This window comes from Equus przewalskii, chromosome 28 (genome assembly GCF_037783145.1).
Source record: "Equus przewalskii isolate Varuska chromosome 28, EquPr2, whole genome shotgun sequence".
Lineage (NCBI taxonomy): Eukaryota > Metazoa > Chordata > Mammalia > Perissodactyla > Equidae > Equus > Equus przewalskii.
In genome coordinates, this window is record NC_091858.1 from 4,626,736 (window position 1) to 4,644,638 (window position 17,903).

Genomic DNA, 17,903 nt, shown 5'->3' on the forward strand with positions numbered 1-17,903 from the left:
GACATAATTGGATAAAGCATGAGGAAGAGCCAAGCAATAGAGCAAAGAATCAGGTCAGAATGATTTCATTGGCTCAGTGCTCACTCTTTCCCACAGAGCTCTCAGCTTTCTTAAAGATTGAAAGTCAGTTGTTTTGAAATAGTCATGGCAAATAAAGCGAGAGGACTTCACAAGAAAAATGAATGATTTCATAAACGTGGATCCCCACATTAACAGCCATTTATGAACAATAAAAAGTCATAGGAGGCAAGCCCAAAATAAGTTTCTTTTCCCAGAGGCCAAGGGAAAAATAATCATTGAAACATCTTTCTTCAATCAAGTATACATTTCTGGTAATGAGGAAGCTCCAACAACTCCATTTCCTGTCTATGTGTAACTTTTTGTCATTGGATTCAGGGAAAAATACTTGTCTCATTGGCTTTCCCATAAGGGTATCACCCACTCACCAATACCCTATTATTTTAGAGTACAATTCATTAATGTTACTACCAGCAACCCAAAGACCATATTGAGTTTTCTTTGTGTCCTGCAGTTCCATATGGGAAGAGATTCCACTCGACTAATATTTCATTTTGTTCCATGCCAAGGGTTTTGGAAAGCATACTTTAAAGTCCTGTATGGGTCTGTCTGAGTGATGCCTAGATTTGGTTCGGTTTTCTAAAGCAATCTGGCCTACATTGGTGCCGTTTGGAGATCTCTTTTGTTGTGAACTGAACCAAGATTAACAACTATCTATATGGCATTAGTTTATTGCCTGTCTTCAGTTGGCAAATGCCAGAACTATGCATTTGTTCAAATATTCTTGTACTGCCAACACATTGTAGAAATAGTATCATTTAAAGCTGGCCAGTGTTACTGCTGACTCCATCAGAGCAAGGGGATAGCTTGTAATTCTGCCTCTGGCAGTCTGCTTGCGACAGGACTTTTACAGGTTGCATACTTTTGCATACTGTACCCAGATGTTGCACGATACTTTACCAATAATGTATATTTTAATGAATTTGCCTTAACCACTTGTTTTGAAATAATTTTATGCTTACACCATGCTTGTTTTATCTTCTCTCTCTCTCTCAATGTAGATGTGTATATATATACAATTTTTTTCTGAATCATTTGAGAGTAAGTTTCAAAGATAATTCCCTTTTACCTCAGTGTGTATTTCCTAAAAGGAGGGCATGCTCTTACAAATCCAGAGTGTAATTTTCCAAATCAGGAAATTTGCGTTAGTATGGCTCTATTCCCTAATCTACAGAATTTAGTCAAGTTTCCTCATTTGTCCTGCTAAATTCTTTATAGTAGGAGAATTTTTTTTCTGGTCCAGGATCCAATCCAGGCTTAATGTCACATTTGGTTTTCTTGGGTCTTTATTCTCCTTTAATTTAAAATAGTTCTTCAGCCTTTCTTCATCTTTCATGACCATAACATTTTTTGAAGAGTAGTGGCCATTTATTTTGTAGAAAAACCCTCAGTTTGGTATTTTCTGAAGACTCTTAATGGTTAGATTCATGAAATACATTTTTGGCAGGAACACTCTAGAAGCAATGTTGTATATTCCATCAGGGGACACGTGGCACCTATTTGTCTCATTAATAGTGATGCTAGCTTTGTTCGCTTTTTCAAGATTTCTCATCAAATTTTCACCCAATGGTTTTAGTATCCACCGATGATTCTTGACTAAAACAATTATTACTATGGCAGTTGTCAAATGGTGATTTTCTGAATACATCATGCCATCTTATATTTATTATTTGCCATTCTACTGTGAAGAAGAACTTTCCTCTATTATTTGTTTATTTATTTACGTGCTTATGAATATTTCATATTTATATTCAACATTCTAATTTTATGGGTTAAACACCAATTATTATTGTTTATTTTGTTGCCCAAGTTACCTCAAACTTGGCCAGTGGGGGCCTGTTGAAGCTGGCTCCTGTGTCCTTTGGATGCATCCCATCATTCTTTGAGCAATTTCTTACTTTTTGGCATAAAAATATATTCCAGTGCTATTTTGTACTTTTCTAGCCCCAGCTTAGATTTGGTGATTTCTATAAGGGACCTTAATTCCTTTTATTAGAAAACAGTACTTAAAATCCAAGATCTGCGGCTAGATGTGTTAATTGCCATTGGCAGTGTCTCTGTTCCAAGAAAGTCTCAGTGGACAGTGTTAAGAAACGTGTGTGAGTGTGTGTGTGTGTGTGTGTGTATACAAACATATACATACACAAGTTTACATTTATATTTATTTGAAAATCTGTGTGTATACATCAAACATGGAGTTTTAACTGATACCCTCAATTCCAATCCAAGATACGAGTTCTCAAAATAAAAGGCCTACAGAACCGCAAGCAAGAAAACATTTTTCACTCCATTCAATCCACATTTAGAGATGTTTCAACATATCAAGTAGAAAGAGAAAATCCAAAATGGATTTTGACAGAATATCCCCCTTAAATGAGAATCTAATTGGACTAAAAACAAAATGAAGCTATTGAGAAAAGACTTTAGGTTTGTAAATCTATACCCAGAAAAATATGTATTTTTTAAGGTTAATAAAATGGATAAACCTTTGGCAACAATGAGCAAGAAAGAGAGACGTAAATCATGAAAAAGGAGGAATTTTTCGTGAAACTTGATAAACTATTTCTAAAATTCAAGTGAAAGAGAAATGTATAAGAATAACCAAGACAATTTTGAAAGTGAAAAAAAAAAGAGGGAATTCTTGTCCTAACACATACCAAGACATATTATAAACTTTTAAATATCAAAGCTGTGTGTTAATAGAAAAATAAACACAAATAGGTCAATAGAATAGATCAGAGTCTAGAAGCAGAACTTGTATATTTCAAGGGAATTTTCTTACATAGTAAGATTTGTCTTCATAATGAAGAGAAATTCTAACGCATTATATGATGTTGGAAAAACTAGCTACACAATTGGGAAATACTAAATTAATCTATAGTTTCAACATTCACGGAAATAAATTTTATATGGATTTTAGAACTAAATGTAAAAACGTACACAAATAGAAGAAATATGAGATAATATATATATCAACATAGTGTATGGCTGTCTTTCTTAAACTAGACACATAAAGCAATTGACATAATGGAAAATATTGAGTTCAATAAATTTTCAAAATTTTTAAGCCAAAACACAAGACAAAAAAATAAAACTGTAAGTCATAGACTGTATGAAATATTGGTTAAAATAACTATAACAGAAAGTCTTTTCTTATAAATCAATACAGAAAAGCAAATAAACAATGTGCAACCCATAGAAAAATTGGCAATAAATATTAAGAAAAAATTCAAGAGGAAAAAACATATATGGCCATTAAACATAAAAAATAAAAGATGTTCAGCCTCTCTAATGATAAGAAAAATGCAAATGAAAATAAAAGTGAATCCTTTTTACCCAACAGACTGGCAACACTTTGGAAGTGTGATAATACAAAATACAGCCAGATACGTGGGAACTGGTTATCATAGGTGGAAATGCAAATTGATATGGCCATTTTTGTTTAAAATTTAACAGTATCTATTAAAAGAAAAAAATATATGTACCATCTCTCTAAGCAATTCCACTCTCAAATCTATTCTGGAGAATTACTTGCAATATTCAAGACAATGCATACAATGATACTAATTGTAGATTTATTGGTTGTAAGGAGGTATTGGAAAAATCCTAAGCGACAATCAGTATGGGAAGTACTAGCAAATCTATGAAACAGTTAACATTTATCTCTAAGGTGTATTGTTTAGTTAAACAAACAAATTTCTGAGTGAAATATATGACACTCTTTATGTCAAGAGAAAATCAACAATTAGAAATTCTATGGTACAAAAAGATGTATGTGAATATACAGAAACTATTTAGAATATGGTTCACACATTATTAAAACTGTGAAAGTATTAAGGTATCCCAGAGTAAAGGTTCACCTGTGGGTGTAGCGCCGGGTAAACCCTTTCAGTGGGTAGAAAAGGCTCAGGTAAAAAGGAGACTAATGTATGCAGCTCTTCCATCAAATACCAAGGTAGCTGCAAGTGAGAGACAGAGAGAGAGGAAGGGAGGAGGGGAGTGAGGGAGGGAGTGACAGAGAGAGACAGGGGAAGCGAGAAAGGAAGGAAGAACAAAAAAGAGAAGGAGAGATGGAATGAGAGAGCAAAGGAATAGCTCAAAAGAAATATTTAGGAACTAATTGTGGCTATTATTGTTGTGGAGAAAAGTTAATAGACTTTAGAATTTTTGAAATCTGACCTTTGCCATTTATTAAACACCTGCATTCAAGAAGAAATGAAGGATGAAGCTACCAGGAAGAAGCTGAGCGACCATGAATTATACAGGCTCTCTTTTTTTTTTTCTAATTTTATTTTTTATTGAGGTTATGATAGTTTACAACCTTGTGAAATTTCAGTTGTACATTATTATTTGTCAGTCATATTATAGGTGCACCACTTCACCCTTTGTGTCCAACCCCCACCCCCCTTTCACCTGGTAACCACTGAGCTGTTCTAGCTGTAGATTGCTTTAGTTAGTATGGACATTTTAACTATGGTTAGTCTTCCAATCCGTATGCGTGGAATGTCTTTCCATCTCTTCATGTTGTCATCAATTTCTTTCAGGAAAGTCTTGTAGTTTTCATTATATAGGTCTTTCACTTCCTTGGTTAAATTTATTCCAAGATATTTTATTCTTTTTGTTGTAATTGTGAATGGGATTTTGTTCTTGAGTTCTGTTTCTGTTAGTTCTTTATTAGAGTATAGAAAAGCTGCTGATTTTGTACCCTACAACATTGCTGTAATTGCTGATTACTTCTAATAGCTTTCTGCTGGATTTTTAAGGGTTTTCTACATATAAGATCATGTCATCTGAAAATAGCAAGAGTTTCACTTCTTCATTGCCTATTTGGATTCCCTTTATTTCCTTTTCATGCCTAATTGCTCTGGCCAAAACCTCCAGTACTATATACAGACTTTCTTTTATTTATGAGGGCAACCTAAGATGCCCCTCCACCGCTGCCAACTTTCCAGGAATTGTTTTGGAATCCACAGGGTTCTTAAAAAGTAAAAACAACAGCAAATAATATACATTTCCATATGATATATTTTTCTCACCTGGTTGTTTGTTGCTTCTCTGATCAGATCATGAGCTCCATAATGAAGACAGGGTTTTTTTTCTCACTAATCTACTCCCAAAGCCTAGAACAGAGACAGGTACTCTCATAAACTAAAGTTTGATTCCCAGGTATGAATTTCAAGAGAAATAAAGATTCTGCCCCAAATTATTAGTGATAGTCCATTTCTGAGGGATGGTAAAATTTCTTCTGTAGCCATTTTTCAGATGATCTGTCTTTCCAAGGTCACTTGGAAATGCCACTTCTCTCAAGAAATCAATATGTCATGGAAAAGAAGGCCCTTTCACATTTGTTTCAGCCACTGTCACTGCCCCTTGGTGGTGGCAGGGTGTTTACAGGAGTACAGGTGGGGCCCATCAGGGGTTACTGGTTCAAGCAACAAGGACAGATAATATATGTCTGAAACCAACCCAAGTATATATTTTGAAAACAGAAAGTGATAATAAATGAAACCAAATATACAATGAAAGCAAGGAGACTCACAGTGAATAAGATAAAATATATACATGAAGAGAGATTTAGAAAAACATTAGAAAATGAAGATAGTTTCAATTTAACATTAATTCAGAAAGAAACACAAGAATATGATATTTAATGTGAATAAAAGAGTCATGACTTTTGTTCAACGGATAAAATATTGCATATTTTTTATGAGGATCTTATCTATTGATTCCAATCAGCTTCATGTACCAATTGCCACACTTAGATGAAACCAGACACTCCAGATTTAGTAGAATTTTCCGTCAAATAGTTTGAAAGTTAAAAACTCAATTAACAAAACTCTAAAATGATTTTTTTCTTGAATTTTATTGTCAAAAGACTCACCTGCCTGAATTAGAGACTGTGTCTGCTGAAGTTTTAGACTAACGCTTGTACCTCCAAACTCTTCCTGGGCGAGAAGTGGAACTGACAAAAGCCTCAGTCCATAAGGAGGACCGATTCCCCAATGCCCTTTTCACATGTAGTCAAGGAGGATAATGAAGAATGAAGAACTTTTAGAGAGCTATAGAAAACAAGGGACAAAGGAGCCTCCATTACTCCCCGGGAGTGGACTAAGGGCCTGATCAAGGGACATTCCACGCTCCTAAGACAGGGAGCCCTCTACATATCTCCCCTGGAATTTGGGAATTGCTACAGACCTCTGTCAGCTGTGTGTCTCCCATTCTTCTCTTCTCAGAAAGGAAGGGTTTGTAGGCACTTCCTCTCCCTCTTCTTCTGCTGTGTACTGGCTGTATATGTTGGGAGGGGTCAGTTAAGTTTGTTTTCTAGTTCTTAAGTCTTTGTATCAAGAGGTCCAATGTTTGGACCAGAGGTAGGAACTGCTGCACATTTTCCCTGGTGATAAGATACTCACCATTATCCAGAGATCCTGGACATTGAGCTTGATGCCATGACTGGACTTTTGGCCTGTTTTCTGATTGGAAGGGATGTGGGTGTTTTGAATGTGGAAAAGAGAATGGACAGAATGTTTGGTGATCAGAAGAGAAAATGGTGATTGGTCATTAAGGCTGCTCATAAATATCCAATTTCTCCTCCTTCCAGGTGTACAGCAGGAAATAATTCTCCACTTTATTCTCACTCTTGTAGTTAAATGTGGTCAAGTGCCCTGTGTTGCCCAATGAAATGTAAAGCAGAAGTCTGTCCTTCCATGTGCAAGCTTTCAGGGCCAGTGTACTTACCACTGTATACATTTCCTCTCTGTCATGGCACTGCCCATGCTCCAGATTGTGGCTGCTCCACCAGCCTGTGTTCTGGAGTGAGGAATGAGGCAAAACAGACCCACAATGGCCCTCAGGGCCCATGTTAAGAGGAAGAAATAAATGTCATTGTGCTAAGCCACTGAGATTTTAGTATTGTTAATGCAACATATCTTAACCTAGTTCAGTGATGATATTTTTTTAAAATAAAAGTGCAATTAAATATTACCTATATAGTTACATTTTTTATAAAAGTAAGGGCAGATCAGAGAGATGTCTAGAAGTGACTGGAAACTGCAGATGAGCGCTTTCCTTGGGAGACTTGTCTACGAAGGGAACTGGCGATATGGGATTTGGCTCAACTTGCTTTGTGAAATTTTCACTGTCATCCAAAAATAACTAATCTAGCCCTCAGTGCAGCAGGTCACCTGCAAAGGGGACTTCCTATAACCTACTGAGCTGGGAATATGGGAAAGTAAAACACTAGTTAAGTCTCAAAATAACAAGAGTTAGCTTCTTGGACATTTTCTGACTTAGCTCTTTGTGGTTAAAAACTAGAACAAAGAAAAACAGATATTCTGTCTTTTCTCACTGTCAGTCAGCAAAAACTTCTGGGAGACAGGAGTGAGTAAGTCTTGTTTATCTTTACATTCCTCTGCTGTGCATGACAATAAATAATTAAATGGAAAAATAAAGATGAAAATGGATAATGATTTGGGCTAAACACATACCATTTTGGGTATGTACAACTCATTTTTTGGTAGCCAAGTGGAGGATATAATGTAATACCTCCTTTTACACACACATATGCATGCACATTGAGCTCTTTCTGAAGCCTATTGATTCTTTCATTTAAATATCCCGTATCTTCTATTCTCCAACTCGAGTGGTTTAATTTGGAGACTCATTATCTCTTCTTAGACTATGGCCATAGCTTGCTAATTGAACTGCACATCTTCTTCATCTTCACTCTGAAATCCCTCTCCACACAGCCCTCTGAACATACAACAGACTATCCTACTTTCCTACTAAAAAATATTTTAGGCTTCAGTTAGAACAGAATCAAATTCAACTCCCTAGCAAGTTAAAGGAACCCTTGTCTGAGTCTACTTATATTCACCAGAGAAACTTTAACTCATTCTTGGCCAAGCACTAAATATCCTGCATCGCTGAGCTTATTGCCTTTTCCTCAACATGTTGTACAACTGCATGAATTGTTTCACTGGACATACTATTTCTTTAGCAAAGACCTATCTATCTCCCTGAAGATCCTCTACATATAATAAAACATAACATCGGCCAACTACTCCTATTTATTAAGTGCCTACTATGTCCCAGCGCTATGATATACATTACAGTCACGCACCATAAAGATGTTTCAGTCAACAATGGACCACATGTATGACAATGGTCCCATAGATTAGTATCATATAGCTTTGGTGTGTGGCAGGATGCACTATCTAGGTTTATGTAAGTATACTCCCTGATGTTCCTATCATGACAAAATCACTTAATAACACATTTCTCAGGATGTATCCCTGATGTTGAGATGCATGACTGTGTATATGTATTCTATTATTTAATTCTCACAACCTTCTGAGACAAGTATCATTAGGAGAATTAGACAGTGAGGACATAAGCTTATAGATAACAATAAACTCACCTTAGTTCACACAGCTAATAGATTTGAGAGCTGAGTAAACCCTGGGCTGACTCCAAGCCCATTAACCGCTATCGGATACTGCCTCAGACTGACTCAAATGGTAACACCTACCCTATACTGGCACCTTGGGGCAAAGTTACCCATAAATTTTGTCCAAAATTCTCTGACCAAACTTAATACATTATAGTTATTTGTTACACATCTCTCTTTTAAGTAGACTCTGAGTTCTTCAAAGTTAGGTAATGTATATTATTCAACGTTGAATTTTCTTTTTGGCCATCACTGCTGAGCATGGTGGTTAAGCAAGAGAACTTAATAAATGTTTGTGAAGAGAAACATGAGGACAGTGTGAGAGCAATTCTGTTCACAGTGTGGGGGCAGAGAAAGAGAGAGGCGTACATAGCATTTCAAAACAAAATGGTAAAAACATTGGAACACTGTATGGATGTGAAGATATTGTTTTATAGAGAGACTGTATATTCCTAAAAGAAGGAAGAAGTAATAAAAATTAGAAATGATTCCAAGACAGGAAGTTATAGAGTTGATGAAAACTGAAATAACTGGGCATTTTTGGATTTGGTTTATTTTTATAAATACATCTTTGCAAATATTACAGCCTTCATGATTGCCACTGCGAAGGGACAGTGGTGGTAAAGGTGGCAAATAGATTCAAAATAGGTAAAAGTGGAAGAGATTGCCAATGTAGTGAACCAAAAAGAAGAAAATAACATTAAAATTAAGAATTAGGAGTGCCAAGGACGTGCAGAGGGAAATGATAGTAATATATTGACTTAGAGCAAAGATTATTTGGGTAAAAATTTTAATCAAGAGAGCAATTCAAGAGCTGTAGGATGACATTAGAAGCCTCTCAGACACTTAAGGAACATTGACTAAGGAATATTTTCATAACTGGAAAAGAATTTCAAACATCTAGGATCTAGGCTAATAGAGTATTGATTGATATTAATGGACATGTAACAGTGCAAATAAGTACCAAAGCAGACCCGACTTTCAAAGCTAGGGCAGAAGTACTCTCTATGCAATTTGCTGAAAAATAACCACAACATCAACAGTGAATCCTGAGTCATCTGGCGACCCGGTTCTAGGAAATCAGCCAAATGTGATAGAAACTGTTAAAATTGGAAAGCATCTAAAACCCAAGTGTTTTCAAACCAGATCCACTTTAAACGATCATAATTGTGAAAGAAGAGAAGCAGGAAGAGTGCTGTGTTTGTGTCCTCTGGCTTCAGGGACTGTCAAATGCCCTGGGGAAAGCAAATGGAAACACCGTCGCTGAGAACATGCTGCAAGTGACAGGAGCAACGTGAGAAGCAGTGGGTTGAACTGGAAATGGAAGTTTTGCTTCGTGGAATTCTAAGCAGGGGGAAAGGGCATGCAAGGTTGGCCAAGGCCGGCTGAGGAGAGAGACTAGCTGAGTGCGTGAGTAGACGGTGAAATGCTTAGAGTCAGCAAACGTCCCAGACTGTCCAAGGAAGCTTTTGTAAAGCATCATTTGCACAAAGTTTCTAATCTGTTTTTCTACCGCAAGGAGTGAAATCAAGGCCACCAGCCTTCTTTTCCTAACGTTACACCCAGGAAATCAATTTTGTACCGAAGGAACACCTGTTAGGCATTTTCTGAATTAATGTGGTTTAACCTGGTTATTATGGTTTTGCACCAGATTGTAAATGGCTCAATCAGTGTTTACTGAGGAGTACAGAACACAAGGTAGTAGATGCCCCAGGTGATAACCAGAGCTTGATATGCGTGTCTGAGAGAGGACTGTCACAGGTGATCTTATCACGTTAGTGACACATTAGTGTTTATTCAGAAGAAAAAAGATGAAGCAAAAGTTAAGGACTTCATCTAGTTCTCAACCTCCTGCAGCCTCATTAAAAAAATACACAAACTTATTTCTTAAGAGTATTCTGTGCTCACTGACCTCACTTCCTCATCTCAACTTCTTCTTTAAGAAAATATACTTCACATTTATTTTTTTTAAATGCAAATACTTGGGAAATGCTAAACATATAGAAAAATAGACAGGAATACACATATCCACCAATCAAATTTAACAAATATTTTTCTATATCCTTCATAGATCCTTGTTTAAAAAGACAAAATACCACAGAAACACTTGAAAACCGCCTTCTCTAGCCCATCCTTATTCTTCCCATCTAACATATAACCATTATTTTCAGGTTGTTATGTGACATTGCGTGTTTATGTTTATAAATTTAGTATATGACCATGTAGAATTTTTTTTTCTTAATCTAATATCGTATGTGCTAAAATTGCTTCTTGGAGTTTTAAGGGTAGTTTTTTACCTTTAGAACCTCAACACATGTGGCATTTCAGTTTCATCACAATGTAATAGCATGTGGTATTGAAGAACTGGGCTCCGGAGACAGACTGCCAGTGTACATACGGATCACAGTTCTGCTTCAGCCACTTACTCCCCGTTGCCTCTGAGCGAATCTGCCTCTTTCTGAGACTCCACTTACTCATCTGTAACATAGCTCATTGGCATGTGGAAAGGATTAAATGAGTTAACACATATACAGCATTTACTAGACTAGGGCCTGACGTGTAATGACTATTCAATAAATGTTAATTATTATTGTTTTTGTTGCTGTTGCTGCTGTTATTATCACTTGAAGTAAAGATTTACTTTAGTATATTATGAATGAATAATTATTCCAACAATATTTATCATATAGTCATTTTTTTCACCACTGATTTAAAAAGCCGCCTCATTCAACAAGCTCCCAAATGTGCGTGTCTGTTCTTGTTTCCCTGCTGTTCAGTTGTTCCTCTTGCCTCTCTTTGTCTCTAGACCACACCGTCCTGGTTGGCAGCCTTATAACAATTCTTGGATCTGGGGTAGCTAGTCCATCCTCCTCTTCTTCCTCGTTTGTATAGTTTTTGGCAATTCTTGGCTTTTTATTCTTCCATTTTAATTTTAGTATCCATCAATTAAATTTCTTTAAAAACAACAAGCAAGCAAACAACAAACCTACTGTGGGGTAGTGGTTAGAATTACAGATATTTCACGTTCCCATTCATGTACATGACATATCACCAGTTATTTTGATATTTTTAGACTATCCTTCAATAAAGTTTTATTATTTTTCCATAAAGTTTATTGTCTACCTTTCTAAAATATATTCTTATGTACTCTTGCTGCTATCATGGATGAGATGTTAAATTATATTTTCTAAATTTTTTCTGTTGGAATTAAACGTTATTGTTCTATCCAGTAATGTCAATGAGCATTAATTAATTCCGATAGTTTTCGCATTTTCTTTCTTTTCTGCGTAGGTAACCATGTCACCTTTGAGTAATGTTCATTTTGTTTCTTCCAAATTGCATATCTTTTACATTTTCCTACCTTATTGGTCTGGTGACGACTGAGGGTACAGTTCTGAAGGAAATTTTTCTTTACTTTAGAGGGTATGCTTTAATGTTTTAGCATCAAATACGATATTCAATTTCAGTGTTGACTGACAGCCTTTATATAGTTAATGGCATTTCTTATGACTAGTTTAAGAGATTTCTAAAAATCATGAATATTGTGGGGCTGGCCCCGTGGCCGAGCAGTTAAGTTCGCGCGCTCCGCTGCAGGCGGCCCAGTGTTTCGTTAGTTCGAATCCTGGGCGCGGACATGGCACTGCTCATCAGACCACGCTGAGGCAGCGTCCCACATGCCACAACTAGAAGAACCCACAACGAAGAATACACAACTATGTACCGGGGGACTTTGGGGAGAAAAAGGAAAAAATAAAATCTTTAAAAAAAAAAATCATGAATATTGAATTTTAACACATGCTTTTTGGCATTTATTAAGATAATCACATAGTTTATCTTCTTTAATCATTAATTTGTTAAAGTGATGATTATAGATGTAGATCTTTTTTTTAAAGATTGGCACCTGACCTAACATCTGTTGCCAATCTTTCTTTTTTCTTCTTCTTCTTTGCCCCCAAGTCCCCCCAGTACATAGTTGTATATTCTGGTTGTAGGTCCTTCTAGTTGTGCTATGTGGGATGCTGCCTCAGCATGGCTTGATGAGCGGTGCCATGTCCCCACCTAGGATAGGAACTGGCAAAACCCCAGGCCGCCGAAGCAGAGCACAGGAACTTAACCACTCAACCACGGGGCCACTGGGCCCTAGACATAGATTTTCTAATGCCAAACTATCTATGAATTACTGGGATGTACTCTATTTGTTCACTGAAAAAATGGCTGTATTCAACAGAGCTTATTAATATTTTATTTAGGATTGTTGCACCTGTCTTCCTATAAAAGATTGACCTACAGTTCTTCCTTTTGATATTTTCTTGGTCCAATTTTAGAAGAGAGCATGGAACTTACTGAATTTACAATTTTTCTTAGACATTTAAGAGGAGGTGAGATGTTGAGTAGGCAGTTGGATAAATGAGTCTGTAGCTGAGATGAAAAGTTAATTTATGTAGATTTGGGAACCAGCAGTATACTGGTTGAGATTACCTAAGGAGAGAGTATAGACTTAAAAGAAAAGATGTCACAGGAAAGAGCCTTGGGACACTACAATATTTAACAGTTGGGAAGAGAAGATTTAGTAAAAGAGAATAAGAAAGAGCAGTCAGTGTGGTAGAGGAAGAACCAGAACACTATGGCAATATGGAAGTCATGTTTACAAAAGGTCTTAAGAATGAATAAAAAAAGAAGAAGAATGAATAGGTGGTCCTTTGTGGAATAAGCTCTTGAAAGTTCAAAAACGATGACTGAGAATTGACCATTAGATTTGATCTTGTGGAGATCATGTTGATCTTGATGACGATGCTTTCAAAAGAGTGAGGAAGAGGTAAATGTATCCAGTAGAGTCAAGACAGAAAGGGGAGGGGGAAAGTCGAGACTTGATAATGACAGACTTTTGAGAGGTGTCTGCCAAGATTTTCCACCATAAATTTACTCTTTTCCTATATGAACTAAGTAAGTTAGTTGTGAGTAGTTACTTTCAGATTATATAAATATTCCATTTCAAATTAAATGCACAATTTATTCACTTATTTATTTGTATCAGAGTAAGACTTACGGTTTCCCATTTTATCCAGTGGCTTATAATCTGTTACTATAATTATTTATTTTGATGCACGAATTGTTCCTTATCTGGCCAGCAGGACCCCTTCAAGCTGGCTCTTATTGTTATGTGTGCCCTCTTTATCTTGTTTGTCTTGACGTCTCTTTCCAGGCTGCCCTCTTGCATGGATGTCCTCCTTACCCTTCCTGGGATATGACACTCTTTGTTTTCCTACCCCCAATGTCCCTGCCTGTGCTCGGACACACTGCTCTGAGCCAGTATGGGTCTTATCACGTGGCTCACAAACACCTACCTTGCTTGACTCCTCTTGATGACTTGTGCACAAAATTGTTCCAGAAGGGATGAAAGTGGAAAGGAAATGAAAACAAAAGAAAGGAAGGGATATAAAGGAAAAGAAAGGGAATTAAAGAGAAAGAAACTGAAGAGAAAGGAAGGAAAGAGAAAGGAAGCAGCAAAAGGGGAAGAGCCAAAATAACTTCTTAGTTGGGCTTTCCATGTTCACTCATGTCCCTTCTCCATCTAGCCACAGAGCAGCTGAGTGTTCTTTGCAAAGTCTATGCCAAATCACACCAGTGTTTTCTTAATTCAAACTCTATAAGATGATCTAAAAGGCCCTGCAATATTGTCTTCTATTGTCTTCTCTATCTTCATCTCTTCTACTTGCCCCCAATCCACCGTGATGCTGCTATGCTCAAGTCACTCTGACCTTCTTTCAGGTTCTTATGCTGTTAAGCTTTTTCCTTCCTTGAGGTCCTCAGCATGTGGCTTCCTATGTCTGGAATGCTTTTCTCCCTGTACTTTGCCTATAACTCTCACTCATCCCTCTTATATAGTATAGAACTTCCTCAGATGCCATCTCCAACCTGCCAAACTATAAAACATGTCCCCTGTTGTTCTCTCGCACATTACTCTGTATCTTCCTTTGTTTCACTTAACACAATGGGTAATTGTGTGTATGTTTTATTTTTAAAATGTCAGTATTATTCATTAGGGATAAGGTCTACTTTGTTCATTATTATATATGCAGTGCCTAACATCCATTAGATACTTAACAAATACATGTGGCCAGATGAGTGTTAAAATAAATTCATTAATGTAGCTGACTTCAAAGCCAGATTGAGCTGTTAAACTACTGATTAGCTACCACTTCTTTCCTAGGAATCAGGCTTTCTCTCTTTCCATGGTTACTTTTGAACCTGCCACCTTGACCTTTAAAGGTGATCTGAGATGTGTACACCAGAAATAACACTTATTCTTCTGTTATCCTGCCATACTTTATCCTGGAGACAACTCCCAGAGAAGTCTGTTGGCTGATTTCCTGATTCTGAGACTCTACTGCTGACAAGGTGTGAATCACATTACGGAACTGAAAAGATCCCCTTGGGGCAAGGTCACAATGAACTGCACATTACATCAGCAAGCCCGGGTAGGCTGTGCTGCCACCACTGCTACTAGCAATAACAACAACGTTTTCGAGTATTTATCACTTTCTGTATATCAGCCATCTTACATATCACTTCATTCATTGATCTCATTTCTCTCATTCATTTATTTCAGCTAACTACGAGTTAAATTACTATGGTGGATGTTACTATTTTCAATGGCCACATCTGAAAAACAAGTAAAATAATACCATACTATTTACCTCCAGATGAGAAAACTGAGCATCAGAGCAGTTGATTCCATGGTGAGATTTGAACCCAGAGTAATCTAACTCAAAAAATCATAACTCTCGACCTTAGGGCACTCTCCAATATCCTTTCTCCACGTCCTGTCCCAGCTGTTCACACACTCACACAGTATACACGCACAATAGGCATCTAAAAAAGGCTGAAACGGAAGGCTAAATACCAAGCTCTCTATCATATGATTTGCCACATCTCTTGCTAAAAGAAGCCACATCCAAAATTACTGGGGGGAAGATAATTTCTAAATCTTAACCGCCTTTCTTCTTTCCCACCTCTCCCTTCCTCAAAGTCTGAAACTATAGTGCCTTATTGCAGCCACAGCTCTTGAAGCAACACATTACATTCTGTGCTCAACACCCCTGCTCCTTGCTGGAAGGGTGTTTGCCTATTGGAGCCTGTTGAGGAAGGGCTCTGATGTGCTTTCCCTTTCTACGTGCCTCCAGTGATGCCTGAGAGAGAGAAGCACAAGGTTTCTTCGAAGTGTTGTCACAGAGTCGGTCCTTCCTGAAGCAAAAGGCATTCCCTTGTGATGAGTCCACAGGCTGAGTCACCTGCTGATTAGCACTTTCTAAAAGGAAGTGCTGGTAGACAAGTGCCTTTAGAGGCAGGATCCTTGGTGTTTGCTTTGGAGAGTCTTTCCTCCAGCTGCTTTGAAGAAAAATGCCTTGGACTAAACACTGTAATGACCTGTTACCGTTCCTGGTAGACTGACTTCTGGACTTGGGGGCTGTGATTTTGATGTTTTTTATGTTGAAATCTGAGTGATGAGGTGGGCAAATGTTTCCGTTGGCGAAATTATTTCTTGCAAGTCATGCACTGCCCTCAGCAGCGTGCTCCTTATCTCAGAGACGGAGGTTTGATAACTTTATAAGAAATTTTATCATCCCCAAGTTTTGGTTGAATTACAGTGATTTCTGGTTTTGTCAAACATTGACAGAAACTAGAATAATATTTTTTAGAGCCTAGAAGTATTTTTTAACTATAACAGTGTCAGCTTTTCAGGATGTCCATCTCCAGTTAAAATAATATATTTTATATTCTGACATTTAAGTACCAGGGTAAGTACTAGGGTTTGTATTATGCCTCATTCTATGAGATACGTGAGGCAGCCTGCAAAATTAGAGGGGAAATTTTTGATTGGAAGCTATGATTGAACTTGAGCAGAGAGTTAGAAAACAGCCTCCTGGGTTGTGGAGGTTGGGAATGCGTCTTGGCTGAGAAAAGCATGAACCAAAACAAGGCAACATACAAGGAGGAAAACTCCTCCCCAGGCTCTGCTGGATTGTGGCAGGAGAACGGGAAGGTGTCAGTTTCAGTATCTCATCCTCTCCACCCCAGTTGTGTATCAAAACCAATGACTTTTTAATTTTTTGAGGAATCTCCATACTGTTGTGCATAGTGGCTGCACCAGCTTGTATTCCCATCAGCATAGTGATGAGGGTTCCCTTTTCTCCACACCCTCTCCAACATTTGTTATTCCTTGTCTTGGTAATTATAGCCATTCTGACAGGTGTAAGGTGATATCTTATTGTAGTTTTGATTTGCATTTCCCTAATAATTAGCAATGTTGAATGTCTTTTCATGTGTCTGTTGGCCATGTGTATATCTTATTTGGAAAAATGTCTGTTCATATTCTCTATCCATTTTTTGATCAGGTTGTTTGTTGTTAAATTGTATGAGTTCTTTATATATTTTGGAAATTGGGTATTTCTTGAAAAAACATGAAATCAACAATTCAAAGAGATTTATGCATCTCTGTGTTCATCACAGCAGTGTTTACAATAGCCAAGACATGGAAGCTACCCAAGTGCTCATCAACAGCTGAATGGATAAAGAAGATGTGAGATACCTGTCTAACTATCTATCTATCTATCTATCTATACATAGAACGGAATGCCACTCAGCCATAAAAAGACAAAATTGTGCCATCTGTGACAACATGGATAGAAGTTGAGGGTATTATGCTAACTGAAATAAGCCAGACAGAAAAAGACAAACACTGTGTGATTTCACTCTTTTATGGAAGTTAAACAAAGATATGGATAAGGAGAATAGACTAGCAGTTACCAGAGGGGAACGGGGTGGAGGGCAGGTGAAAGGGGTAAAGGGGCACATATGTATGGTGACAGATAAAAACTAGACTATTGGCGGTGAGCCCAATGCAGTCTACACAGAAACTGAAATATAATACGGTACATCTGAAATTTACATAATCTTATAAGCAATATGACCTTAATAAAATAATTTTTTTTTAAAAAGCCAATGACAGGGCAGGCCTAGTGGCACAGTGGTTAAGTTTGTGGGCTTTGCTTCAGTAGCCCAGGGTTCACAGGTTTGGATCCCAGATGCCGACCTACACACCGTTCATCAAGCCATGCTGTGGTGGCATCCCACATATAAAATAAAGGAAATTTGGCACAGATGTTAGCTCAGGGCCAATATTCCTCACCAAAAAAAAAAAAAAGCCAATGAGTTGACTTTGGTAGCTTGTGTGCAAAGGCACCATGGATCCTGAGCTGCCCAGACCAGGAGTGGAGCTGCAGCAGGATGAGTGAGAGATCCCATCTCAGCCGTGTTTCCTTTGCCTCAGGTCAGGGCTACGTGGGACTCAGGATGCCCCCAACCGGTTCAGGCCTGA

The 17,903-nt window shown here is 37.5% G+C and overlaps 1 long non-coding RNA gene across 2 annotated transcripts in view; it reads right to left on the reverse strand.

Moving 5' to 3' along the window:
- Window positions 1-4,349: 4,349 nt before the first annotated feature.
- LOC139080127 (uncharacterized) overlaps window positions 4,350-17,903 on the reverse strand; it is a 33,332-nt gene continuing 19,778 nt past the window's right edge. For both annotated transcript variants that reach the window (XR_011534320.1, XR_011534319.1), the window contains exons 4-5: window positions 5,960-6,885; window positions 4,350-5,198 (exon numbers count right to left, since the gene is read on the reverse strand). This is a non-coding gene — a long non-coding RNA (uncharacterized lncRNA). The remainder of the gene's footprint in view (window positions 5,199-5,959; window positions 6,886-17,903) is intronic.